Genomic DNA, 11824 nt, shown 5'->3' on the forward strand with positions numbered 1-11824 from the left:
TCTGGCTCTCCCTTTAAAAGTCTGTCAGTTTCTGAGAGGTTTCCCCCTTGTCTAGCCTTCAATGAGCTACACCTGTTGCCTACATTTGCCACTCAAGAGCATGGTCTTTGCACCAGCATCATTGACATCTTCTGGAAATTTCTTAGAAATGAAATGCAGTATCTCAGGCCTTACCTCCCGAATCTGAATCTGCCTTTAAACAAGGACCCCAGGTGATTCATAGGCACACGAAAATGTGACAAGTCCTGCTTTAGAAACAACAAAGAACATGTATCTATGAATCCGTTTGCTGATAAACCAAAAGCTCATATGTATCCTTCTCTCTGGGAGCCTATGTCAGAATGAGCAGAACACCTAATTAAAAGAAGTTTCAGTCATAAGGACATTTACCCTCATAAATAACATGAAGTTCCAAGTTAAGACAGCTCCAGGTTGAGTCCTCCATATCATCAACCCAGTCCCTGCCTTCCTCCCTGTGCTTGAAAAGTATGTCAGCGTATCCCTCACAATCAAAATGGTTGCCACAGTTCCGGGCATCACACCCAGACACAACAAATCCAGCAGAGAAGAGAGTCTGTTTCCTCCTACACCTGTCCCTTTTCTTCAGTAAGTACACCTTTCCTGGAAGTCTCCCAGAGACTTCCCATTAGTGCATCACATTCCCATTTCTAAAATAATCACAGGCAAAGGATATAGAATTAACTTGACAGGCTTAGACTAATTAGTATCTTCTTCATAGCCCTGAAACACATACCTGATCTACTTCTTATCAAGAAGAAAGATGAAGCGTGGGGTGGTGATGGGGAGTGCGGCGTTTGCGCAGGGGGTAACTGATAATAACTTTATCTTCAAGTGTAAATGGAAAAAAAAGAATAGAGTGGAAATGATGGAAATCCTCTCTAAGGAATGAATCCTCACTGATTTAATATAGGCCCACGTTAGAAGCATAACTAACTAAATATGCACATAATTAATGTTTGGCTTCAGTTTGCTTTATTGCACTCGATGCTCTATGCCAAATGAACCCCTGATATGTACTTTACTTTCTAATGAATAGGCTTACATAAAAATGATTTGGGGCAAGGCCTGGCCTAAGTAAAAAAAAAAAAATCTGGTCTATTGCAACCCTTCTAACTTATCTGCCAGCCTTCAGACTTCCCGCCTGTGTATTAGACATGGAGACATTTCATGTGATTCTTTTTTTTTCAATAAATAATTTTCTTTTCCAAAAGTCAATTGATAATGTTGCTTTTCTGATTCAAATCCCTCAGTGGTGTTCCACTACCCTTCAGATAAATTCCAGGAGCATAACATAACCTCCTGCCCAGTGGGCAAGAGGCAGTCTTTCCTGCCGCGCCCCAGCAGTCAGCTCCCACTTCTCATCCTCACTCCCAAAAGTCACTCCTTCCTTTACAGTTTCAGAGTTCTTCTTCCTCTGGTTCTGTGTTTCTCACACGGCTTTGTAAGTAGTTTTAAAAATATCTGGCTGCCCGATGTTGGTTTATGAATATAAATTTAAAAATTTTTTAAAATAATTAAAAAAGAGGGGCGCCTGGGTGGCTCAGTGGGTTAAAGCCTCTGCCTTCGGCTCAGGTCATGGTCCCAGGGTCCTGGGATCGAGCCCCGCATCGGGCTCTCTGCTTGGTGGGGAGCCTGCTTCCTCCTCTCTCTCTCTGCCTGCCTCTCCGCCTACTTGTGATTTCTGTCTGTCAAATGAATAAATAAAATCTTTTTAAAAAATAATAATTAAAAAAGAGAGACATAAATAAAGACTTATCTTTAAGTCTGAATCCCTAGCAGGTTGTGAGCTCATTTAAGGCACAGACTGGCCCTGCTTCCAGGAACATGCAGGTAAATCTAGAAACATTCAATGAGCATATATAGAGCAAAGGTTGGCAAACTTCTACAGAGAAGCAGATAGTAAATATTTTTGGCTTTGCAGGCCATAAAGTCTGTCCCAACTTCTCAGCTCTGCTGTTATAGCACACAAGCTGCCACACAGAACTTGTAAGGGGATGGGTGTTGCTGTGTTCCAACAAATCTTTGGTTTTTATTTTATTTTACTTTTTTATTATTTTTATTTTTTTTTAAGATTTTATTTATTTACCTGACATAGAGAGACCCAGCAAGAGAGGGAACACAAGCAGGCGGAGTGGGAGAGGGAGAAGCAGGCTTCCTGCCGAGCAGGAGGCCTGATGCAGGGCTGGATCCCAGGACCCTGAGACCTTGACCTGAGCTGAAGGCAGACGCTTAACAACCAAATAAGGTGCCCCAATAAATCTTCACTTAAAAAAAAAAAAAAAAACCCAAAACGGATGACAGACTGTATTTAGCCCGTGGAACATAATTTGTTTGCCCCTGTTATAGATGAATAAATGTTGAGAATAAAGATGTATGTTGCCATAAGGAGTTTTCCTCTTTTTTTCCACACCATCTTATGGCCCGTGGGGGCCTCAGACATTATCTCTAGGTCATTCTTTACTGACCTGTCTACTGGATGACAGTTTCCCAGTGTCTGGACCCGTTGGCCCTTTCCCTGTTTCTATCCAAAAAAGTGGAAGGAAGCGAGACAGAATACAACCCAGAGCCCTAAGAAGGGTATTTCCAACACACCAAAGTTGACTCCAAGTTTTACAGACTTAGTAGTTACTCAGGTGCTGCTAATCCTGAGGTGTGAGGTCGGGGAATTGAACCAACCTGTAATATCAACTAGCTGAAACTCCAGATTTAAAATATGAAACACGAAGCTGTAGTCTTGGTTACGAAAGTGCCAGAATTTCACTGTCTTCCTAAAATCTCTAGAAAAATCTGTTTTTTGGTGGGAGGTAATGTTTCTTTCCCACTCTTGATGTGTCCCTCCATGAAAAGGAACTTGAGCCTAGCAGTACCCCCTGACAGTCCCTGTTTTCTACTCACTCTGCCTGGGCAAGGTGGGTTGTCTTATCTGATTGATACATTTGGGAAGAATAAACTGGGTGCGCTTGACTCATCTCCTGACCTTCCCTCCCCCCCCTCTTGGAAGTAAGTCTGCTTGCAGTTAGCACAATTTCTTGTCTCTTGGGAAAGGTGTCCTGATCCAATCGTGCCTATGACCACATGAGTAAGTCTGACGAATTCTGGATGGAGTTAGAAGGTCTTGTTTGCTTCTCATGTTAAGACGCATTCTCCAGGGTGCCTGGGTGGCTCAGTGGGTTAAGCCTCTGCCCTTAGCTCAGGTCATGGTCTCAGGATCCTGGGATCGAGGTCCGCATCAGGCTCTCTGCTCAACAGGGAACCTGCTTCCCCCCTCCCTCTGCCTGCCTCTGCCTACTTGTGATCTCTCTCTCTCTCGTCAAATAAATAAATAGACTCTTAAAAAAAAAAAAAAAAAGACACATTCTCCAGCGTAGGCTTTCTCAGTAATAGAAGAAGCATTTTGTCTACCACCAACCTCTCCTTTGTCTTATTGTTCAATGTGTTCTGAACCTGTGTTAACTATACGTTCTTAATTTCTGTATTGGTGATACTCTGCCATCCAGGACCTCCTTGACTGGGGCTAGACTGCCTTTCCAGGGCTAGCTAATTTCCAGAGATAGAAAGTAACTCCCGAGAACCTTTCAGATGCAAACGGATGAATCCAGAATCCACATCCCCCCAACCATCTCCTTTATCAAGCTCTTACACACTAAGCCAACATTCCCCTTCCCTAATCAATCCAGGACCAGGAACCAGATAATTTAGGACAGGCCTTATACCCTAGAGCTCGCTGGAATTTTTCAAACCAGCCAATCCTGAACCTGCTCACTCTGCCTTGCTTTCTTGCTTTGCCTTTCTTTTGGAGACCATGATAAAGACTGTCCCCTTGCTCCTTCTAGCTGCAGAAACCCTCTGTGCTTCTCCACGTGGCCCTGTATGGTGTGGTGTGCCCCCTCCTCTTGGGGACTGAGTAACCAACTATCTTTTCAGTGGCAGTCATCCCCTGATTTATTGGTTTCACCATCCCTGAATAAAAATGAAACCCACATTCTAGAACAGGCAGGTGTTATTGGGCCCCTCCAAAGGCTTGAAGAGATAGCTTCAGAAGTTGATGCAAAGTGTGACTTTATACCACAGTCACTGGTATCGAATCGCCTTCTCTCCCCCCATATTTGTTTTTAATCAGGAAGATGGGAACAGAATTATCCACAGAGCAGGGCTCTGATTGGCAACAATTTTGCCCACTTTTCATTTACTCTTGAGATTCTGACTGTTGACTTCCTAGGGCAAAGTAATTTAACCAAGGATTTATCAGTCAGTCTACATGTTACGTGTGAAACATTCTTAAGTGCTGTGAACACAAGAGAAATGATTGGTCCAACCTTTTAAGCACACCAGGAAAGCAAAACTAGAAAATACTAAACAATGGAGATGATCCAGTGTTAATGTAGTATAGATGAGGTAAGGTGCAGTGGGGATTAAGGGAAGGGAAGAACAGTCCAGAAGTGGCGTGTGAGCTAGATCTCAAAGGAAGAATTTAACTCGAAGAGGTAAAGAGGTGGGAATGCTCTTTATGGACCGATTGAAGCTAGTTTAACCCAAATGGAAGAAGGATTTATCATTTCTTATTAATGAAAAGATCAGGCATAGGTAGATCTAGAAGCTCAAACTATATCCTCAGGAATCTGTTAGTTGCTGTTTCTTGGCTTTGCCAAATACTACTCTTTTTTAAAGGTTCCAACAAAAAGTTTGGGCAGGGGTCTCATTGGATAGCTTAGTTCATGTGTTCTATATTGAATTGGCGGTTGTAACCAAGGGTTTGTGGTTTTCTGATTAGCCAGGGTCACACATCCACCCCCGAGCTGGCTGTGGATTCAGACACGTCCGGAACTATGGACTTGATGGCCTTGATGTTTCTCAAAGGAAATTCCGGGTGATGCTCCTGAAAGGTAAAATCAATTCTGGGCGGGAATGTATGCAGATCTTTGGTGTGGTGGGTGAGTAAGAGCTTGAGCAAGGTGGAAAGGAAAGCAAAGACCGTCTGATGATAATCCACAGAGAGAAACAGAAGGAAGTAAATTGCAGTCATTCAAGCAGTATGAAATTGTTAGAAACTTTCAAAGTCAGCCAGAAGAGTTTGGGTGAGCCACTCGGCGACAAAGAGTCATTTCAGATTCTGAAGCAGTAGAATGATAACAATGAAAGTAGTATTATGGGAAGATTAATCGGGCAAGAGCCAGAGGATAAACTGCCGTCAGGAAGACCAGATGAGGAGATTGTTCAAATAATCCTGAAATGATGTGATAAAGATTTATGCTCGACAGTAATAGTGGAGGAAAGAGAGGAAGGTAAATCCAGATCGCAATTCCAAAGGGGGAAAACAGGGGCAGAGTTGAATATAGGGAATGAATAAAGAATCAAAAAGGATGACAATTGTTGTAGCTAAAGTTACCAAGATATCACTAAGAGAAATTTATAAGGAGAGTGGATTTCTCCTTCTTCCAGTGCCCCCCCCCCGCCCCGCAAGCCTGCTCTCTTACCCTGTGATTTCCATCAGCAGGCTGGATAAAACCTGCTAGAGATCTAAGTACCGGGAGATCATGGAACCCCTCCTCCACCACCGTGTGCAAGCCCACATTAAAATAGAAAATGATAGAATAAGTCAGAAGTCCAACAGTCATGATGTGTCACGTGACGACGCTGTGATGTTTGCCTATAACCACAAATACCGTTTTACAGTTTTCTTTCACTGGAAATTTACTTGCTGAAACCCTAATTCATGCTTTGTTTATGTAAGCTAGCACTGCTTGTAAGTAACAATGTCTTCCTTTCTCACCCTCAGGGTGAAAATACATTCTTACATTGCACGTGTACTTTGGATTTTTTTTAAAGGCAACTTCACAATGATGCTCTAAAGCAACGGAAATTTCCCACCCCAGAGGAAATGAAAACAAGGTATTAAAGAGATATCTATAGGTTTGTTACAGTATTGTTCAGAATAGCCAAGACAAGAAAACAACCTAAGTGTTCTTTAGTGGATGAATGGATGAAAAAGATGTGATATGTAGATATACATAGGTCTATATGTATGTGTGTGTGTGTGTATGTGTGTGTGTGTGTGTGTGTGTGTGTGTATCCATGAACATATACCAATTCTAAAATTCTTATTTATAATATCCAGCTGTTTAAAAATAAAAGCATATCTAGCTAATCTTAGTAGTTAGGGCTATATGATGGGGTACCAGTTATATGTAGATGTAAGGAAAAGAAGAGGGAAGGGAAAGATGGCAAGTGCATCAGGTAAGACAGTCTCATGGTTTGGGGGGAGAAGACCGACAGCAGCACTCAAGCAACGAGACTCACCTTCCTCTCCAGGTTCCCCTCTCTGCTCGCTAGATCTCAGAGGATGGATTCTCCTCCATTTTAGGAAACTGAAGAGATTCGGGATTTGGTTGATAGAATATAGAGAATGTGAGGATCCCCTGCAGGAGTAAAGTCTAGCGTGGGGAAGGATGACTGAGTACAAGTTGACAATTTCAAAACTACTGAGAACTGGATTAGTGGGGCACACAGTCAGAGTTATAGTCAACTGTCTCGTCATGAACCTTCCACTGTTACAGATTTTAGCTTTTTCCTTTTTGCCTTTAAGTAATAGCTAATGTTTAACATAGCATGTATGCTGTGTCGGATTACCACGCTCAACGTAAAGCATTTGCATGGGTTAAAAATTTAATATTCACAGCAGTTTTATAAAGTAAATGTTAAAAAGGGGTTAAAATTTTATTTATTTATTTCAAGACCTGGTGAGAGTTCCTGTAAGTTCACATCTTACCCCACGGTACCTGCCAGACATGCATCGATACCCCTCCCCACCCCATGTTTCTCTTCACTAAGCCTATAGTTGATTGGAATTTGATACAAAGGTACTCTCCCTGCCAGTGTGTCTCCTTTCTACCCACCCCTCAAAATGATTGTAGACCTCATTTTTAAAAAAAGATTATATTTATCTGTTTGTCAGAGAGAGAGAGAGAGCACACAAGCAGGGGGAGAAGCAGGCAGAGAGAGAAGCAAGCTCTTGGCTGAGCAAGGAGCCTGGGGTAGGACTCGATCCCAGGATCCTGAGATCATGACCTGAGCCGAAGGCAGATGCTTAACCGACTGAGCCACCCAGGTGCCCCCAATTTTTGACTTCAGAAAGGTTGTAAGAGTAGGGCAGAGCAATTTCATAGCCTTCATTCAGCTTTCTCGGACTTCAGCATCTTGTGTAATGGTCAACATGAAGAAGCTGCTATAAAAGCATCAACTGTGGAATTTATTTGTCCTTCACCGGTTTTTCTAGTCATGTCTATCTAATGTTCCAGAAGCCAGTCCAGGACCTGGCACTACATTTCAACATCAGGCCTCCTTTGTCTTCACCAGTTTGGGACAGCTCCTTAGTCTTTTTCTGTCATAACCGTGACACTGTGGGAGAACACTAACCATTTGTTTCACAGCATGTCCCTCGGCTTATCTGGAGTTTTCTCATGACAAGACTGAGGCTCTGCATCTCTGACAAGAATACCAGAGGAGGGAATGTGCCCTCCCTGGTGTATCATATTAGGGGGTACATGACGTCACAGACTTTTTCCATCAAGGGTGTGGCATGATACGATTTAGAATTTGGAATGACTACTCTGGCAGCTGGGTGCAGAATGAGTTGGAGTGGAGGGAGCCTGTGGTCCAGACCCTGGGAAAGAGACTAGGGGTGAAGACAGTCTGAACAAAGGCTCTGGCTGTAGGGGAGGGGATGAACATCTGAAAATGGGATTTCTGAAGTGAAGCTAATAGGATTTAGGAGCTGTTTCCATAAGTGAAGTGAGACGAGGAACTGAGGATAATTACTGGGATATTAGGATACAGGGAGATGGTTCACACCACTCTCAGCTGGTGGCCCAAACCTTTCTAATTCAGATTTCTTAAGATGTAAAAAATAGTAATTTGCTGGTGTGTGGTGCTGGAAGCGGCTGGTTGCATGTCTGTGGAGAAGATACAGAGGAAGGAGGAGATGCTCAGCCATGCATTTACTCTTGTTTTCAAGCTTCAGGTTTGGAAATTCAGCATCTTTGCTGGGCATGTTTGAGCGGGACAGAAGTGTCAGCATCTCGTCGTGACTCATTTTCTCCGGGTAAAACAGAATTTTCATATGTACTTGACAAATACCTGTGGAGCAGCCCACGAAAGAGTCAGTGCGTCTGAGTCAGGAGCAAAAGGGGGGTTTGCAACAGAACGTGATGGGAGCCGCTGCAAATTGTCCCAAAGCCAAGCAGTGGTACATATACACCCGCTTTGTTCTTCAGTCAAAACAGTGAAGCCAAGAGGTAAATTCAAGAGGAAAGTAGTGAAGATGAGTCTTCCTGGCTCGCTTCTGTGTTAGAGACAGAGGGGAGAAGAACACCAGGTCGTCCTCGTGATGGGGCCGCCCACCTGAGCTTCCACGGGCTTAAAAGCCAGTCCTAATTTGTACAGTGCGTCGTAGAGGAAAGAATGCAGTTTAGCTGATTCAAAGCTAGTGGGTTGGGGACCCTGGGTGGCTCAATGGGTTAAAGCCTCTGCCTTCAGCTCAGATCATGATCCCAGGGTCCTGGATTCGAGTCCCGCATCAGGCTCTCTGCTCAGCGGGGAGCCTGCTTCCTTCTCCCTCTGTGCCTGCTTCTCTGCCTGCTTGTGATCTCTGTCTGTCAAATAAAAAAAAATTTTTTTTTTCAAAGCTAGTGGGTTATAATTACACATTAAGTATTTATACTTCCCAATAAAATAGAGGTTTTTCACTGCACATCACATTCATCTATAGAGCTTTAAAAAAAAGTACAGATGCCCAGATTCATCCCAAGTGATTCAGATCGATTATTCAAAATGTCTTTGGCAGGAAGTGGCAGAAATGCAACACAAATCACCCTCAGCTGACGATATGGAGTGGGTGGTGTATCATGATCTAATGCTGCGTAACAAATTACCCAATCACCTCAAATGTAGCAGCTTGAAACACAGTGACCTTGTGCAGTTACTCAGAGGGGGTGTTAGGAGTGGGCTCTGCCTCAGAGTCTCTCACCAAGTTGAAATCAAGGTGTCCGTCAGGCTTTAGTCACCTAAAGGCTTGACTGGTGTCCAAAGCCCCATTTCCGGGGTGGCTCAGTACCAGGGCTGGCTATTGGCAGGGGGTCCTACTATTTGCTACATGAGCTTTTGCACAGGCCTGCTTGAATATTCTCACCATATGTTGGCTGGTTTTCCTTAGATCAAGTAATCTAAGAGAGCAAGGCCAAAACAGCTTGATCCAATATTATGGATGGGATTAAGGTTTCTTTGAGGAAGGAAAAGGGGATGGAATTCATAGGTCAGATCATCTGCTGTTCACAAAGGCTGAAGACCCTTCGACAGAGTTTTGGGCCTGGAGCAAACCTACCATATGTTCCATTCATTTTTTATAGGGCAAAAGGATTAAAATGTGTCTCGAACGAGGTCTTGAAGGGGAAAGAATAATAATTTAAAAAAACACAAGGGTTATGTGCGACTTGCCTCTAGCCTTGGCTTTCATCTGTCATAATAACATGTTAACATTTGCAGAGCCCCGTAGATTCTGTCACACGATTTTTCTCACACCTTATTTGATCTGAAGAACAACCTTAGGTTTGTAGGATGGAGACAAGAGGTGGGACTGAAGATGGAGCTAATAATAGTCAACACCCACCAGCTGCCAGGCATTTGACTGGATACTTTAGATGCACTAACTCTTGGCACCAAATACCATGAGGTCGATATTAAGAATTTCAATTTGGAGGGCGGCTTCGCTTCCTCGGGCTCAGAGAAGTTACATGGCAGCCCGTGGTCAAGCCTCAGAGCTGGAATGAAAACCTGGGTTTTCGTCCTCACAGTTCCACGTGCTTTCCACGTGGCTGCTTCACCAGTCAGCATGAGCGACCATGGCGGCCACTTCCGCTGTGCGCTGCGTCCTTGATTTGTCTTCGTCTCTGGTGGCCTGGAACTCCCCAAAAGCCAGAGAGCCCTGTCACCACAGGCCCACAGTTACTGAGCCTTCAGCATGACTTGCATTTTGCTTTGGTGAGCACTTTATCGCAAGCCTGTTAGAAGGAAAAAAAAAAAAAAGAGGACCGAAGAAAATACATGGGGTTGGAAAGGAAATCAAGTTTACAATTTATACTGACATAAATCCAATTCTCTGTGAATGTCTACCTTTGTTTGATTTTTATTAAAAATCTGGCTCCGATGCAGACTCCTTCAGTGGCCTCAAGGAACAAATGAGCACCTCATTTTCCTTTGTTGTCAAGTGGGGTAGTATGTCCTAAGCTCGGCCCCAAATTCATGGATGTGGAAGGACAGGTTTGGACATGAATGATGGACATGATTTGTGTTTCTTGTGTTTGGGAGACATAATGGACTTTTAGGCTGTACACATCAGCCCTATTTCTAATGATCTCAAACTTTCTAAAGGAGTTTACACTTTACAAATAAGCCTAACTGTGATTTGAGACAAGGTTTCCAGCTGTAAGTAAACATTACTTCTCTATGCTGTTTGTTGTTTACTAAAAGCAATAATAGGGGTCCCTGGGTGGCAGAGGTCGTTAAGCATTTGACTCTTGATTTTGGCTCAGGTCATGATCTCAGGGTTGTGAGACTGAGCCCCATGGTGGGCTCCACACTGAGGTAGAGCCTGCTTTAGATGCTCTCTCCCTCCCTCTGCCCCCCATTCTCTCTCTCCCCCAATCAATCAATCAATCAATCAAAGCAATAATAATATCTTTGATTACGTAATATAGATATCAAGGCTCTCATCCAATTAATCTATTTCTGTAGACTAGCTAGGCAATAGATCCTCAGTTCTGTATATGGTAAGCACTCTACAGGTTATTGTTTTTTTTTTTAAGATTTTATTCATTCATTTTAGAGATAGATAGAGTGAGAGCGAGCCCGTGAGTGAGGGGAAGAGCAGAGGAAGAGAGACAAGCAGACTCAACACTGAACTCTGAGCTCCCATGACCCCGAGATCATGACCTGAGCTGAAACCAAGAGTTAGTCCTCAACCAACTCAGCCATTGAGGCGACCCAATATGATAGCTATTTTTATCATTGAGTGTATTTTCCCTAAAGCTAGGTTACCTCCTAAGAACAACAAGATCCAGGCAAATGACTGTTTAATCAGTGAGTCCAATAAGCATCTATGTACTGCCTACTCGGATTAGCACAATTGGACTAGACAGAGAAGTCATGGAGATCAGCATGGATCTAAACAAAATAGCTTCAAGTGCTGATGTCATCCATTCCTGATGCCTTCGTGCCTTCTACCACATTCCCCATTTGTAAAACAGGAACGACAAAAAGTGAAAACTAGTGTGAGCAAGTCCCACCAGAGTTCCTGCTGGGCATGTCTTTTGCCCAGAGTGGGAGAGCCGCAACTCACTCATGGAGGTAAGTTCAAGGGGTGTGTTGAACATGGTGTTTTGAATTGCATGGTTCACACTCCCAGGCACTCCTCACCTAAGGGACTATTGTGTTGACTTCTGTGGTATAACACAGTGAACGTAAAAGTTTTCAAAGCTAGAAGGCTACTTTGATTGGTTTGGGATTTCAAACTGTGAAGCCCTTTCGTAGTACGGAAAGTGGGTGGCCAAGAACATGGAGGTGTGATTGCAGGCCAAGTGCAATGGCACCAGCAAGGCACATCACAGAGTTCTAGGACCAGCCTTGTAGGACAGTAAGGTATGGTGGTCAAGTTCTAGGACCAGCCTTGTAGGACAGTAAGGTATGGTGGTCAAGAGCTTCCTGCTTGGGTACCAAACCTGGTCCCAACAAGTGTGAGCCATGGAACTTTGGG

Source organism: Mustela nivalis (genome assembly GCF_964662115.1).
Source record: "Mustela nivalis genome assembly, chromosome: 13".
Lineage (NCBI taxonomy): Eukaryota > Metazoa > Chordata > Mammalia > Carnivora > Mustelidae > Mustela > Mustela nivalis.